This window comes from Mustela putorius, unplaced genomic scaffold (genome assembly GCF_011764305.1).
Source record: "Mustela putorius furo isolate JIRA1106 unplaced genomic scaffold, ASM1176430v1.1 tig00000095_pilon_pilon_pilon, whole genome shotgun sequence".
In the NCBI taxonomy this organism is placed as follows: Eukaryota; Metazoa; Chordata; class Mammalia; order Carnivora; family Mustelidae; genus Mustela; species Mustela putorius.
In genome coordinates this window covers 32,639,390-32,653,561 of record NW_025421280.1, presented here as the reverse complement: position 1 = coordinate 32,653,561, position 14,172 = coordinate 32,639,390, and the positions used below count along the sequence as shown (strand labels likewise).

Below are 14,172 nucleotides of genomic sequence, written 5' to 3'. Positions count from 1 at the left end.
TATTTGACAGAGAGAGAAATCACAAGTGGGCAGAGAGGCAGGCAGAGAGAGAGGGGGAAGCAGGCTCCCTGCTGAGCAGAGAGCCCAATGTGGGGCTCAATCCCAGAAACCTGAGATCTTGACCTGAGACGAAGGCAGAGGCTTAACCCACTGAGCCACCCAGGTGACCCTGTATTTTTATTTTTTTAAATATTTAAAGTATGACCTGTCCATTGGTGTAAGTGGGTTATTAGAGTCTCCTACTATTATTGTATTATTATCAATTAGTTCCTTTATGTTTGTTATTATGTCTTTTATATATTTGGGTGCTCCCAAGTTGGGGGCATAAATATTTACAATTGTTAGATCTCATAAAGTAGTCCCCATTATCATGACATAGTGCTCTTCTTCTATCTCTTGTTATAGTTTTTGGAGTAAAATCTAGTTTATCTGATATAAATTGCTACTCTGGCTTTCTTTTGATGTCTATTTACATGAAAACTATTTCTACATCCCCTCGCTTTCAATCTGTAGGCGTCTTTAGGTCTAAAATCAGTCTCTTGTAGGCAACATATAGATGGGTCTTGTGTTTTTACCCATTCTAACACCATTTGTCTTTTGATTGGAGCATTTAGTCCACCTATATTCAATGTAATTATTGATGGATATTATTTAGTGCCATTTTATTACTTGTTCTGTCATTGTTTCTGGAGATTTTCTCTGTTCTTTCCTAGTCTTTGTCACTTTTGGTCTTTCTTTCCCACTCAAAGAATCCCCTTTAATATTTCTTGCATGGCCAGTTTAGTGGTCACAAACTCTAGTTTTTGTCTGTCTAGGAAACTCTTTATCTCTTCTTCTATTTTGAATTATAGCCTTCCTGAACTGAGTATTCTTGGCTGCAGATTTTTCCCATTCAGCCCATTGAATATGTCATGCCACTCACTTCTCATTTGCCAAATTTCTAAGGAGAGATCTGCAGCTAGCCCTATGGGTCTTCCCTTGTAATTTAGGGACTTCTTTTGTCTTACTGCTTTTAAGATTTTTTTATCACTATATTTTGCAAATTTTAACTACAATATGTATTTTTTTAAGATTTTATTTATTCATTTGACACAGAGAGAGAGAGAGATCACAAGGAGGCAGAGAGACAGGCAGAGAGAGGGGAGGAAGCAGGCCCCCAGTGAGCAGAGAGCCTGATGCAGGACTTGATCTCAGCACCTGAGACCATGACTTGAGCTGAAGACAGAGGCTTAACCCACTGAGCCACCCAGGCACCCCAAATTTAGCTACAATATGTCTTGATGTTGGCCTGCTTTTGCTGATTTTGATGGGAGTTCTCTGTGCCTCCTGGATTTGGATGTCTTTTTCCTTCCCCAGATTAGGGAAATTTTTAGCTATTATTTCCTCAAATAAACCTCTGTTCTCTTTTCTTTCTCTTCTTCTTCTAGGATGCCTATGATATGAATGTTATGACATTTGATGGAGTCCCTAACTCTCATGATTGATAATTCTTTTTTCTCTCCTTTATCAGCTTCATTATTTTCCATTATTCTATCTTCTGTATCACTTATTCATTCCTCTGCTTCTTACACCCTTGTGGTCATTACATCCAGTCAGTTTCAAATCTGTTACTGCATTTTTCATTTCTGCCTGATTATTTTTTAACTCTTTTATCTCAGTGGTAAGGGTCTCCCTGATGTCTTCCATGCAGTTCTCAAGCCCAGGGAGTAGTATCCTTATGATATCATTTTAAATTCTCCATCAGGCGTATTACTTATATCTGGGTTTTTTTAAAAAAAAAGATTTTTAAAATTTATTTGAGAGAGAGAGAGAGCACAAGTGAGGGGGAGGGACAGAGGTAGAGAGAGAAGCCGACTTTCCGCTGAGCAGGGAGCCCAACTCAGGGCTGGATCCCAGGACCCTGGGATCATGACATGAAGCCAAAGTCAGATGTGTAACTGACTGAGCCACCAAGGTGCCCCTACTTATATCTGTTTTGACTAGATCTCTGCCCATGATCTTTTCTTGGTCTTTCTTTTGGGATGAATTCCTCTGCCTTGGCATTTTCATCTAGGTTTCTGTCTTTTCTGTGTTAGAAAATCATGTTATGTTTCCTGCTCCTGAGAGTAATGGCTTTATGAAGAAGAGGACATATAGTGTCCAACGTCTGGCACTTCAGGGATTGTCTCTGTTGTTTCCTGCATGCACTCTGTGGCTGTGTTTTGGCTGCTCTGTCCCTCAGGTCAGTCCTCTACAGAGGTTCTCCTTGCCTGCAGTGGGCAGTGTTTGGACCTTGGGCAGAGCGTGGTGAGTTTTAATTAGGTGGGTTCTAGTCTGCTTGTTAAATGAGGTATTCTAGTGGTACCTCTAGTAGAACTGAAGACTGGCAGAACTCTATGGTCAGTAGACATAGTGCAAGTGGGGATTTCTGCTGATCTTCTGGGGAAAGGGCCCACTGTGCTGGTCCTTGGGCACACTTGCCTGAGAAAAGCAGTACCAGCAGAGCTCAGAGAGGCAGGAGTTGGTAATGAGGCTAGGTAACCAGTGTTGGTGCTAAGCTTTATGTTGAAGTTGGTTTATTCTGAGGGGCAGGGGAGCAAAATGGCATCAGCCAGTTCGTTTGTCCCTGGAGAGGGGACTCCATACTTGCTGCTCTGAGGGTACCACTCCTAGAAGAGTGAATAATTTCCTTTTATGCATACCAGGCATTTTTCAGATCACTGTTTTCATGCTGTCTCTCTCTGGATTGCTTGCCTGCCTAGAGCAGTGCAGTGTACTTTGGGCTCTATCCAGCCAAGCCTGTGGAGTTTTAAAAACCCCAAACTTCAGGGACTTGGTGTAGGGGGGACCTATACTGGTGTTTGGGGGAGGGTCTTGCTATGCTGGGACTGATGCAGGTTTGTCCCAGAAGGGGACTATGCCAGAGCACAGGGGCATGGGATTTGGAGCAAGCTGGCTAAACAGCCAGCATCTGGGTTAACCACCCTCAGCAGGTGTCTCTGCACCTATGCTGAGGGGCAGGAGGGAAATGGTATCCTCCTGCTCTTTTGTTCCCAAGGAGGCGACTCTGCAAATGCCACCTCTCGCAGATGCACTCCAGAAAGAGTGAACAGTTTCTCTCCATGCACCTTAGGTGATCCTCAGATCAGGCTGTTGGTCCTGAGGTTGTTTATGCTTTCTCTCATGCAGTAGGGCAGCGCCCTCCGGGTTCCATCCCAGCCAAGCCTTCTGACCTCTAAAACTCCAGTCATTGAGCCCCACTCGTTGCAAAGACTCATGAAAGTCAGCCCCTCTCATTTTTTGAGCCAATGGAAATGTTGGGGCCATATTCTCCCTGGGCACATCCCCGTGTGTTCCACTCTTTCTCTCCTTTCTTTGCAACCAGGGCTCCCTCCCTTCTGAAACACCAACAATCTGTTTCTCCCCCAAACCATGTCTCCACACAGTTCTTACCTTCCTTGATGTGGCCTCTCCTTGCTCTCTAGCTGTACAGTTTGTATTCAGAATGATTTAATAGTTACCTAGCTCGGTTCAAGGGACAAGGCAAGTGTAGGGTTCTCCTACTATACCTCCATCTCAGCTCCCCCCTCCCCTGCACCAATTTTTAAAAAGAATATTCTTTCCTCATTTTCAGTGCTTTTGAATATCAGTTGACCATAGATGTATGGGTTTATTTATGAAATCTCAATTCTATTCCAATGATCTATACCTCTATCCTTGTGTCAGTACCACATTACCTTCATTACCATTGCTTAATAAAAAGCTTTGAAATAAAGAAATGTGAATTCTCTTACTTGATTTTCCATTTTCAAGATTGTTTTGGCTAGTCTGGATGCCTTGAAAATCCATACAAATTTTGGAAACAGCATGCCAATTTCTCTAAAGAGCTCAGCTGAAGTTCTCATAGGGACTGCATTAAATCTGTAGATCATTTGGGGGACTACTGCCATCTCAAAAATATTAAATATTCTGATGTATAGACATGGGAAGTTATGTCATATGTTTAGATCTTTATTCATTTTCCTCAACAATGTTTTAAAGATTTCAGAGTTGTTGTTTGGTTTTTCTTTGTTAAATGTACTCCTAACTGCTCTTTTCAGTGTCATTATAAATGTGTTTGTTTTATTAATTTCATTTTCAGATAATTCATTGTAAGTGTGTAGAAATCAATTCATTTTTATGTATCAATCCCATATCCTACAGCTTTGCCAAACTTGATTATCAACTCTAATAGGTGCTGCATTTAAAAAAACATTTTATTTGTTTATTTGACACAGAGAGAGAGAGAGCACAAGCAGGCAGGCAGAGTGAGAGGGAGAAACCGGCTCCCCACTGAGCAGGGACCCCAATGTGGGGCTTGATACCAGGACCCCAGGATCATGACCTGGGCTGAAGGCAGATGCCTTACTGAGTGAGCCACCCAAGTTCCCCAAGCTGTTGGGGTTTTTTTAAGTGGATTCCTTGGTTTACTTATACAAGATAAGTCATCTGTAAGTAAAGATAGTTTTTCCTATCCAATCTGGGCTTATATTATTTCCTTTTATTGCATATTGTACTGGCTGAAACTTTCAGGACATTGTCAGATAGAAATGCTAAGAGCAGACATCTTTGTTTTCTTCCTGATATTCAGGGGAAACCAGTCTTTCACCATGAAATACAATATTAGCTGAGGTTTTTTTTTATAGGTGTTAATTTTCATGTTAAGGAAATCTCCATCAATACAAGTTTTACTGAGGGATGCCTGGCTGGCTCAGTCAGAAAAGCATGCAACTCTTGACCTTGGGGTTGTGGGTTCAAGCCCCATGTTGGGTGTAGAGATTACAAAAAAGTAAATAAATAAAACTTTTAAAAAATACCTAGTTTGCTGAGTTTGGTTTTTTTAAGATTTTATTTATTTCTTTGTTTGACAGAGAGAGAGAGAGAGAGAGGGAGCACAAGCAGGGGAATGGTAGGCAGAGGGAGAAATAGACTCCCCACAGAGTAGAGAACCTGAGGTGGGACTCAATCCCAGGACCATGGGGTCATGACCTGAGTCAAAGGCAGACACTTAAGTGACTGAGCCACCCAGGCCCCCCTTGCTGAGAGTTTTTATTATGAGAGGGTGTTGGATTTTGTCAAATACTTCCTGTAAGTCTACTGAGATGATCATGACATTTTGCTTATTACACTATTAACACAGTGTATTACATTTATTTTCAGATGTTAACCCAATATTGCTAGAATAAATGAAACGGAGTCATGGTGTATATATGTTTTTAGACGCTGCTGGATTAGGGTTCCTAATATTGTTTTTATATTTGCATTCATTTCCACAAGACAAACTGGTCTCTTAATTTTTTGTAATGCTTTTATTTGGTTTTGGAATCAAAGTTATAGTGGTCCCATAGAATGAATTTAAATGTTGTGTTGATTGTGTGTTTTGACAGAGTTCATGGATAATAATATAAAATTGTTGAATGTTTGGAAAAATTTTGTAATGAAGCTGTCTGTATTATACTTTTCTCTTTTTTTGGATGATTTTCTGGTTAATAATTCAACCACAACACTTGTTATAGTTCTAGTCAAATTTTCTATTTTTTTCTTAAGCTAATTTCAGTTGTTTGTGTGTTTTTAGGGATTTGTCCATTTCATCTAAGTTAACTAATTTACTGGTATTCTGCTGTTCATTGAATTCTTTTACAATCCTTTTTATTGCTGTAAAATTGGTGGTAATAGTCCCTTTGATCTAACTGTAGGAATTTAAGTCTTCCCTCTTTCCCCTAGTTCATCCCAGCTAAAGATTTGCCAATTTTATTTATCTGTTCATAGTACCTACTTTTGGATTCACAAATTTTCTCTATGGTATTTCTTTTTTTTAAAACTTATTTATTTATTTGAGAGAGTGAGAGCATGCACACACAGAAGCAGTGAGGAGCGTCAGAAGGAGAGGGAGAAGCAAGCAACCTGCTGATCAGGAAGCCTGATTTGGGGCTCGATCCCAGGACCCCGGGATCATGACCTGAGCTGAAGGCAGACACCTAACCAACTGAGCCACCCAGGCGCCCCTTCTCTATGGTATTTCTATTCTTCCACTAATTCCTGCTCTAATCTTTATTATTTTCCTAATCTCATTGCTTTGGCTTGGTTGCTCATCCTTACAAGTGTGTTAAGGTGAAAGGTTATATTATTGATTTGAGATATTTCTTCTTTGCTAGTATAGGCAGTTACAGCTATAAATGCTCCTTTTTAAAAAGATTTTATTTATTTGACAGAATAAGAGAGAACACAAGCAGGGGGAGTGGCAGGCAGTCAGAGAGGGAAAAGCAGGCTCCCCACTGAGCAGGGAGCCTGAAGTGGGGCTTGATCCCAGGACCCTGGGATCATGACCTGAGCCATCTGAGCTGAAACCAGGAGTTGGTGACAACCAACCGTACCACCCAGGTGCCCCAAGTTATTGATTTTTAATTTCATTTCATTGTTGTCACAGAACACAGATTGTATTCATTCTTAGTGTTTTAATTTTTTAAAAGATTTATTTATTTATTTTAAAGAGAGAGAGCGTGTGGGGGGGAGGGGCAAAAGGAGAGGAAGAGGATCCTAAGCAGACTCTGCACCCACTGTCTCACATGCCATTGTGAATCCGCCTTCAAACTCTTATTTCTGCCTTTTAAACCAAGCTTTATCATTTGTTAAAAATGTCTCTTTTTCGGGGAACCTGGGTGGCTCAATGGGTTAAAGCCTCTGCCTTCGGCTCAGGTCATGATCCCAGGGTCCTGGGATCAAGCCCCAAGTCGGGCTCTCTGCTCAGGGCAGGGGGAGGACTGCTTCCCGCTCTCTCTCTGCCTGCCTCTCCACCTACTTGTGATCTCTGTCTGTTAAATAAATGAATAAAATCTTAAAACAAACAAACAAACAAACAGTAACTGATTGGGTACCTGGGTAGCTCAGTCGCACCCGGCATGGGACTCTGTGCTGAGTGTGGAACCTGCTTAATTGTCTTAATTGTCTCTCAAAAGACAATTATCATATGATCTCCTTGATATGAGGAAGTTGATAGGCAATGTGGGGTGTTTAGGGGTTAGGAAAGGAATAAATGAAACAAGATGGGACTGGGAGGGAGACAAACCATAAGAGACCCTAATCTCACAAAACAAACTGAGGGTTGCTGGGGGTGGGTAGGGAGAGGGGGGTTGGGTTATGGACATTGGGGAGGGTACGTGCTATGGTGAGTGCTGTGAAGTGTGTAAACCTGGCGATTCACAGACCTGTACCCCTGGGGCTAATAATACATCATATGTTAATTTTAAAAATTAAAAAATTAAATAGGCTAAAATATTGGTGAGTAGTTAATTTGAATGGTGCATAAAGCATTTTCTCTTTCAATTGCTGAGAAAGTACACTTGATCTTAGCCAAAAGGCCGAGAAGCGATTCAATTGCTGAGAAAGTAAAAAATTAATAAAAGCAAAATAGTTTAAGACCAAAAAAAAAAAAAGATTTTCTCTTTCTCCCCCACCCTTTGCCTGTCCTTGGCTCATGTGTATTCATGCCTGTGCTCTCTCCCTCTCAAATTAAAAACAAACAAACAAACAAACCTGGAGCCAGAGAGTTCCATTTTCTCATCTGGTATAAGGAACATGGAAGCTGCCATTCTGGACCTTGTAGGAAAAATTTTTTTTCTGAACAACTCTTCTTGGATCCAGAAGAACACTGTGGTCACAGGCAAACCACTCTCTCCAAAACTAGGAAAAGAAGAAATAAAGACAACATTTTAAAATATGCCCCAAATATTCTGTTTTGTTTCCCTTTTTTTAAGACTTTATTTTTTATTTATTTAAAGATTTTATTTATTTATTTGACAGAGATCACAAGCAGGCAGAGAGGCAGGCAGAGAGAGAGGAAGGGAAGCAGGCTCCCCACTGAGCAGAGAGCCCAATGCCGGGCTCCATCCCAGGACCCTGGGATCATGACCTGAGCCGAAGGCAGAGGCTTTAACCCACTGAGCTACCCAGACACGCTTAAGACTTTATTTTTAAGTAATCTCTACACCCAGTGTGGAACTTGAACTTAAAACCCGGAGATCAAGAGTTGCATTGCCTACCCACTAAGCCAGACAGGCGCCTGAGGACAATTGCTTTCAAACAGAACATTTCCTAGCCTGGCTGACTTCATTGTCCATAGTGTCAGCTTCTTCAGAACACAAGGGCACTTGCGTGTGCATTCAGTTATGAGATGGACAACAGTGGTCCAGGCCAGACCTCACTGAACAAGAGGACGCTGTGTTCTCTAGGGGTCAAGGGCTTCGTTTAATAGCCATGGGGCCACTCAACAGAACTCTGAGCCTGGTTTAGAAACACAGAAACTGGGGCGCCTGGGTGGCTCAGTGGGTTAAGCCGCTGCCTTCGGCTCAGGTCATGATCTCGGGGTCCTGGGATCGAGTCCCGAATCGGGCTCTCTGCTCAGCAGGGAGCCTGCTTCCCTCTCTCACTCTCTGCCTGCCTCTCTGCCTACTTGTGATCTCTGTCTGTCAAATAAATAAAATCTTAAAAAAAAAAAAAATAGAAACACAGAAACTTCATGGGGTGCCTGGGTGGCTCAGTGAGTTCGGCTTAGGTCCTAGTCTTAGGGTCCTGGGATCCAGCCTTGCTCAGCAGAGAGCCTGCTTCCCCCCTTCTCTGCCTGCCTCTCTGTCTACTTGTGATCACTCTCTCTCTGTCAAATAAATAAATAAAATCTTTTAAAAAATATTTTTAAAAATGCAGATATTCTTTTGTTCCTTACTTTCAGGGGGAAGTATCCAGTCCTTCATTACTAAAAATAATATTGGTTTGGATTTTCCCATAGATGCTCATAATGATATTATTTCATTTCCTTCTTTTCTAGTATGCCAAATGCTTTAACTTAAAAAGCATATTGGATTTTGCCTATTTTCTCTGAGGCTATTGAGAAAATCTTGCCATTTTTACTCTGTTGGTATCCTTCATTATGACAATAATGGATTTTCAGATACTAACCCAAGTTTTCATCTTTGGAATAAACACCACTTGGTCATGTTGTAGAATTTTCATATATAATGCTGGATTGGGTTTGTACATTCACAAAGTAAATGTGACATGTTCTTTCCTTTATATCTATTTTTGTACATGCCCAGTTTTTTCTTTTTTTTTTTTCTTTTAAGGAGGCTCCACATCCAACATGGGGTTTGAACTCATGACCCCGAGATCAAGAGTCCCATGCTCTACCAACTGAGCCAGCCATGTGCACCTGTACTTGTACAATTTTTTATTTATTTTTATTTTATTTTTTTAAGATTTTTAAAAAGATTTTATTTATTTATTTGACAGAGAGGGAAATCACAAGTAGGCAGAGAGGCAGGCAGAGAGAGAGGGGGAAGGAGTCTCCCCGCTGAGCAGAGAGCCCGAGGCTCGATCCCAGGACCCTGGGATCAGGACCTGAGCCAAAGGCAGAGGCTTTAACCCACTGAGCCACCCATGCGCCCCTTGTACAATTTTTTAAATTGAAGTATGGCTTCCATATAATTTCAGGTGTACAACACAGTGATGCAACAATTATATACATTACAAAATGCTCATCCAGAAAGGTGTAGTTACCATGTGTTACCATAACAAGTTATTGACTTAATTTCCTACCGCTGTGCTTTTCATCCCACTGATTTACTCATTCTGCAACTGAAAGTTTGTAGCTCTTAATCCTCTTCATTTAGTCCACCTGTTCCCTCAACAACCTCCATTCTGGCAACCACTGGTTTATTCTTTATGAGTCTGTTTCTCAACCAAGAAAAAAGTCTGTTCTTTTTTTTTTTTTTTTTACATTCCACATAGAAGTGAAATCCTATGGGATTTGTCTTTTTCCTTTTTTTAAGGTTTTATTTATTTATTTGACAGAGAGAGAGACCATAAGTACGCAAAGAGGCAGGCAAAGAGCGAGGGGGAAGCTCCCTGCTGAGCAGAGAGCCTGATGCGGGGCTTGATCCCAGGACCCTGAGATCATGACGCAAGCCAAAGGCAGAGGCTTAACCCACTGAGCCACCCAGGCACCCCTGGGATTTGTCTTTTTCTGTCTGACATATTTCACTTAGGATACTGTTCTCTGTGTCCATCCATGTTGTCATGAATGGCAAGATTTCATTCTTTTATTGTGGCTGAGTATTATTTCATCATGTATATATACCACATCTTTACCCATTCACCTATTGAAGGACACTTAGGTTGTTTCCATATTCTGTATTATTTTTTAAGATTTTTTATTTATTTCTTTGAGAGAGAGGGAGAACAAGAGCATGAGCAGGGGAGAGGGTCAGAGGGAAAGGGAGAAGCAGGCTCCCCACTGAGCAGGAAAGCCCAATGTGGGGCTCTATCCTAGGACCCTAAGATCATGACCTATGCCAAATGCAGACGTTTAACAAACTGACCCACCCAGGCACCACTTCACTTAAATTTTTAAAAGAGTTGTGAAGGATTGGTATTAAATTAAACCAACCTCCTTACTTGTTATAGAGGTGTTCAGATTTCCCACTTTTTTTTTAAAAGATTTTATTCATTCCTTTGAGAGAGAGAGAGAGAGAGAGACAAAGCAAGCACAAGCAGGGGGAGAGACAAAAGGAGAGGGAGAAGCAGACTTCCGGGCAAGCCAGGAGCCCAACATGGGGCTCGATCCCAAAACTTGGAGATCAAGACTTGAGCGGAAGGCAGATGCTCAACCATCTCAGCTCCCCAGGTGCCCCTTCCCATTTATTCTTGAGGTAGTTTCAGTAGTTTGTTGTTTTAAGGAATTTTTCCATTTCATCTGAATTATCTAGTTTGTTTCTAGACAATTTCTCATTAATTCCTTTCACCATCCTTTTATCTCCGTAATGTCGGTAGCAATGTCCCTCTTCCTGATTGTATGAATTTGAATCTTTTCTCTTTTTATCTATATTGATGTGATCAATAAATATAACTGTAAGTGATCTATAAATCAATTTGTATAATGTAAAGAAATATATGGGTAAGACAAATTTCTTATCATGAATTGTTTATTATGATTATCAAGTTCAAAAACTGAGCTGTAGAAATGCACCTGAAGACACTCTTGTGGCATGTCTTCTGGCATTGACATGTAGTCTCCCCATGCTCCTATAGATAACAACATAATTTGTTTCTTATCTTTTCCGAGGTTATGTAAAAAGAAGCAATTTAAAGTCCGCATTTTTCTTCTCTTTGATTTGCAAAGGTAATGTCCTTTACATTTTGAAATAAGCTTTGCTCTGCTATTAAGAATATATCTTGCACCTGTTGTAATATCCATGGTAGCATATCACCAGCACATGTGATGGAGAACATGGGAGAGCTGCTGCTCTCTGTCCTTAACTAGGCCACCCCTGATCAAAGACAGGACCCACTGGCAGCAGGATGAATCATACTCCAGAAAATCATGCTGGAGGAGGTCCTGGCCAACAGTCTACTTTATCTCCACATTTTTACAGACCTTTAGGATTGCCAATGATCTAGTTGTCTGGGAGAACTCCTTATCCAAGGTCACCCCTTTGGTATAAAGCACTCTAGAATAATCGTGCCTCATAATGACTCAAATACAAAAGAGGATCCCATATATCTTGGCACAAATAATAAAAATCAAACTGGACAGACTCGTTTCAATCTCAGGCTAATAAATTACTTCAATTTTTGGAAACATATATTGACACTTCAGTTCCACTCTGGAGCGGAGAAAACCGAGGGCAAAGGGAGGTGGGCTTTGCAGAATCAAATTGGTGAGGTTCTCCTATATGCCATGGGGGTATGTGAATGGCTTATTTAAATAATTCTGTGGAAAGACATGGTAATGATACCCATTATGGCTGATAATAGTCTGTAAAGTATATGCCATACCATATTGGATGATTTTATACTATACACAACATTATAATACAGTACACAAATACTTCCTTTGGCTGTGCATGAAAAAAGCCACAATGAAATACTAACCAGCTGATCCCAGCAATATATAAAATGACCTAAACATCATGACTACTTGGGATTCAAACCATGGAATGGAAACAATGTTGGTTTTACATCTGAAAAGGAATTAATGTAATGGACCGTTCATAGAATAAATGTCAAAAACTGGAGAATCATCTCAATAAATACAAACAAGCAGTTGACAAAGTTCAACACACCCTCACAAGGAAAACACTCAATTAGCTGTGATAAACTACCTCAAAAAGCTACGTCCGCATGAAATCCGTAATCAAGGAAAAACCCAGAGCTAACAAATACTTGATGGTGAAAAAATAAAAGCTTTCTAAGATCGGAAAAAAAGACAAAAAAAGTTTGCTCTCACCAGTTCATTTCGATGTGGTAATGGAAGGGGTACAATTAGGGCAATTAGGCAAGACTAAAAAATGTTCCAGAGAACAGACATGCGCACCTTCCCAGGCTAACATAGGGAATTGGAGACGGTCATGACACATTTGTGGGGACACACACAAATACCCAAATTCACAGACCCCAGAGATAATGGCCCAGAAATGGCCAGCCCAGGCCCTCTGGATTCCCCTGAAGTTTTCTCTCCCTCCTTAGGACTACCACCTAAGATACATTAGGTATCTTACTTGTAGTTCTGGTCTTCTAGAATGTCAACCTTAAGGAGACAAGGATGTTTGCTCCCTGTCACTCACTGCAGTACCCACTAGAGCGCCTGTTACACTGGAGATTGACCCTTGTTGGCTAACTGGCCTCACAGACATTCACACACCCCACCTCATCACAGGAACCATGTCTGCTTGGCTTGATCAGAGCCGAGTGAATTGTTCTCATCTCCTTCCCATGTGACAGAGGGGTGTCATCTGGCCCCCAAACAAACCAACTCCCAAAGGAGGATCCATGTGCCCTTCCTGATGGCCCAGTGACTTCACACTTCCTGAACAGAAACCATACAAGGTCATGTCTAAAAGAACGCTACTCAGGAGCCTCGAGAGGTGAGTTGGGGCCCATGAGAGCTGGAGCTACTGTGGGCCAGCCCCCCGCGCTGCTGTAACTGCATCTAGAAACACACCCCTCATGACGTTACATGTCCTCATTTTGCTTTTCTTTTTAAGATTTACTTGTTTATTTGAGGGCGGGAGGGGCAGAAGGAGAGAGAGAGAATCTCAAGTAGATTTTCTGCTGAGCACAGAGCCCCATGCCAGGCATGATTTCCTATGACCCTGAGAACATGACCCTGAGAGCATGACCTGAGCAGAAACCCAAGTCAGACACTTAACCAACTAAGCCACTCAGGTGCCCCACGTTTTGCTTCTCTGTGGAGGATTCACTGAGGGGAACACAGACTGGTGTCTCCTCCCCCTGCTGCCATGTCCTCTGCTGTGTTCTCCTCAGTATGGTATCCATGCCCGCCTGAGGTCTCATCTGTGCGCAGACCTCGCTCAGGTCAGCCATGTTGGCTTGTCCTCACCGAGGCCTTGATGGCTGTCCGTCCTAGTTAACGTCTGCTGGTGGGGAGCGTGGCAGCCTCAGAACCTTAAACTCCAGGTCTCACAGCCACAGAGAGATCACTTTGTGGACTCAGGAAAGCACTAGATGCTGTTGCAAGATGACGTTAAGACATTCCAGAACCCATTTCTGTGTCTTCAAGATATCAGGTGGTGTGGTCTCTGACAAAGGAGGGCACCACCTCCTGCGTCTGGGTGCTTTCGGGAGGGAGGGAATCCGCCGTGTTTCTGCCACTTTTTAGACGTTGGACCCCATTGCATTCTGGGGGCCATGTTTACAAAGGGAAACTTGGGGCTGTGGAGGGTCCGCCAGGGATCTCCATTTCCCACAGACCACCGGCCGGTACTCTGTAGGGTGAGTCCTAGTCCAGAAGAGAGTTGGCCTGGGCCTCGGGGGTTACCTCCAAACTCACCCTCAGGGAGGCTCTGAAGGAAGGGAACCTGGGCTTAGTTGGCACATGGGCAGCTGAAGCCTCAAGGTGGCCTGTGCCACAAACTCAGGGAGGGAGGTTTAGGGACAGTGGTGCCTGGGACTAGAACAAAGCAGGGTTCTCTTTTTTGACATCACGGGAGGTTTTGAGACTACTGTGAAGCTGCGCTGGTTGGTGCCTAGCTGATGCTTGTGGGGCAGCAGGGGTGACTCTGCTTGAGGAGCCGGTGTCTCCTGACCGTTCCAGGTTCTTCCACAGCTTCACTTCGCAGTCACCTGCAGTTGTGACCAAGAACA

The 14,172-nt window shown here is 42.3% G+C and overlaps 1 protein-coding gene and 1 pseudogene across 1 annotated transcript in view; both read right to left on the bottom strand.

Annotated features, from left to right (window-relative positions):
- Window positions 1-14,172, bottom strand: part of LOC101687107 (zinc finger protein 709) — an 88,092-nt gene that overhangs the window by 58,911 nt on the left and 15,009 nt on the right. The window lies entirely within an intron of this gene.
- LOC123394464 lies at window positions 7,210-7,388 on the bottom strand (annotated as a pseudogene).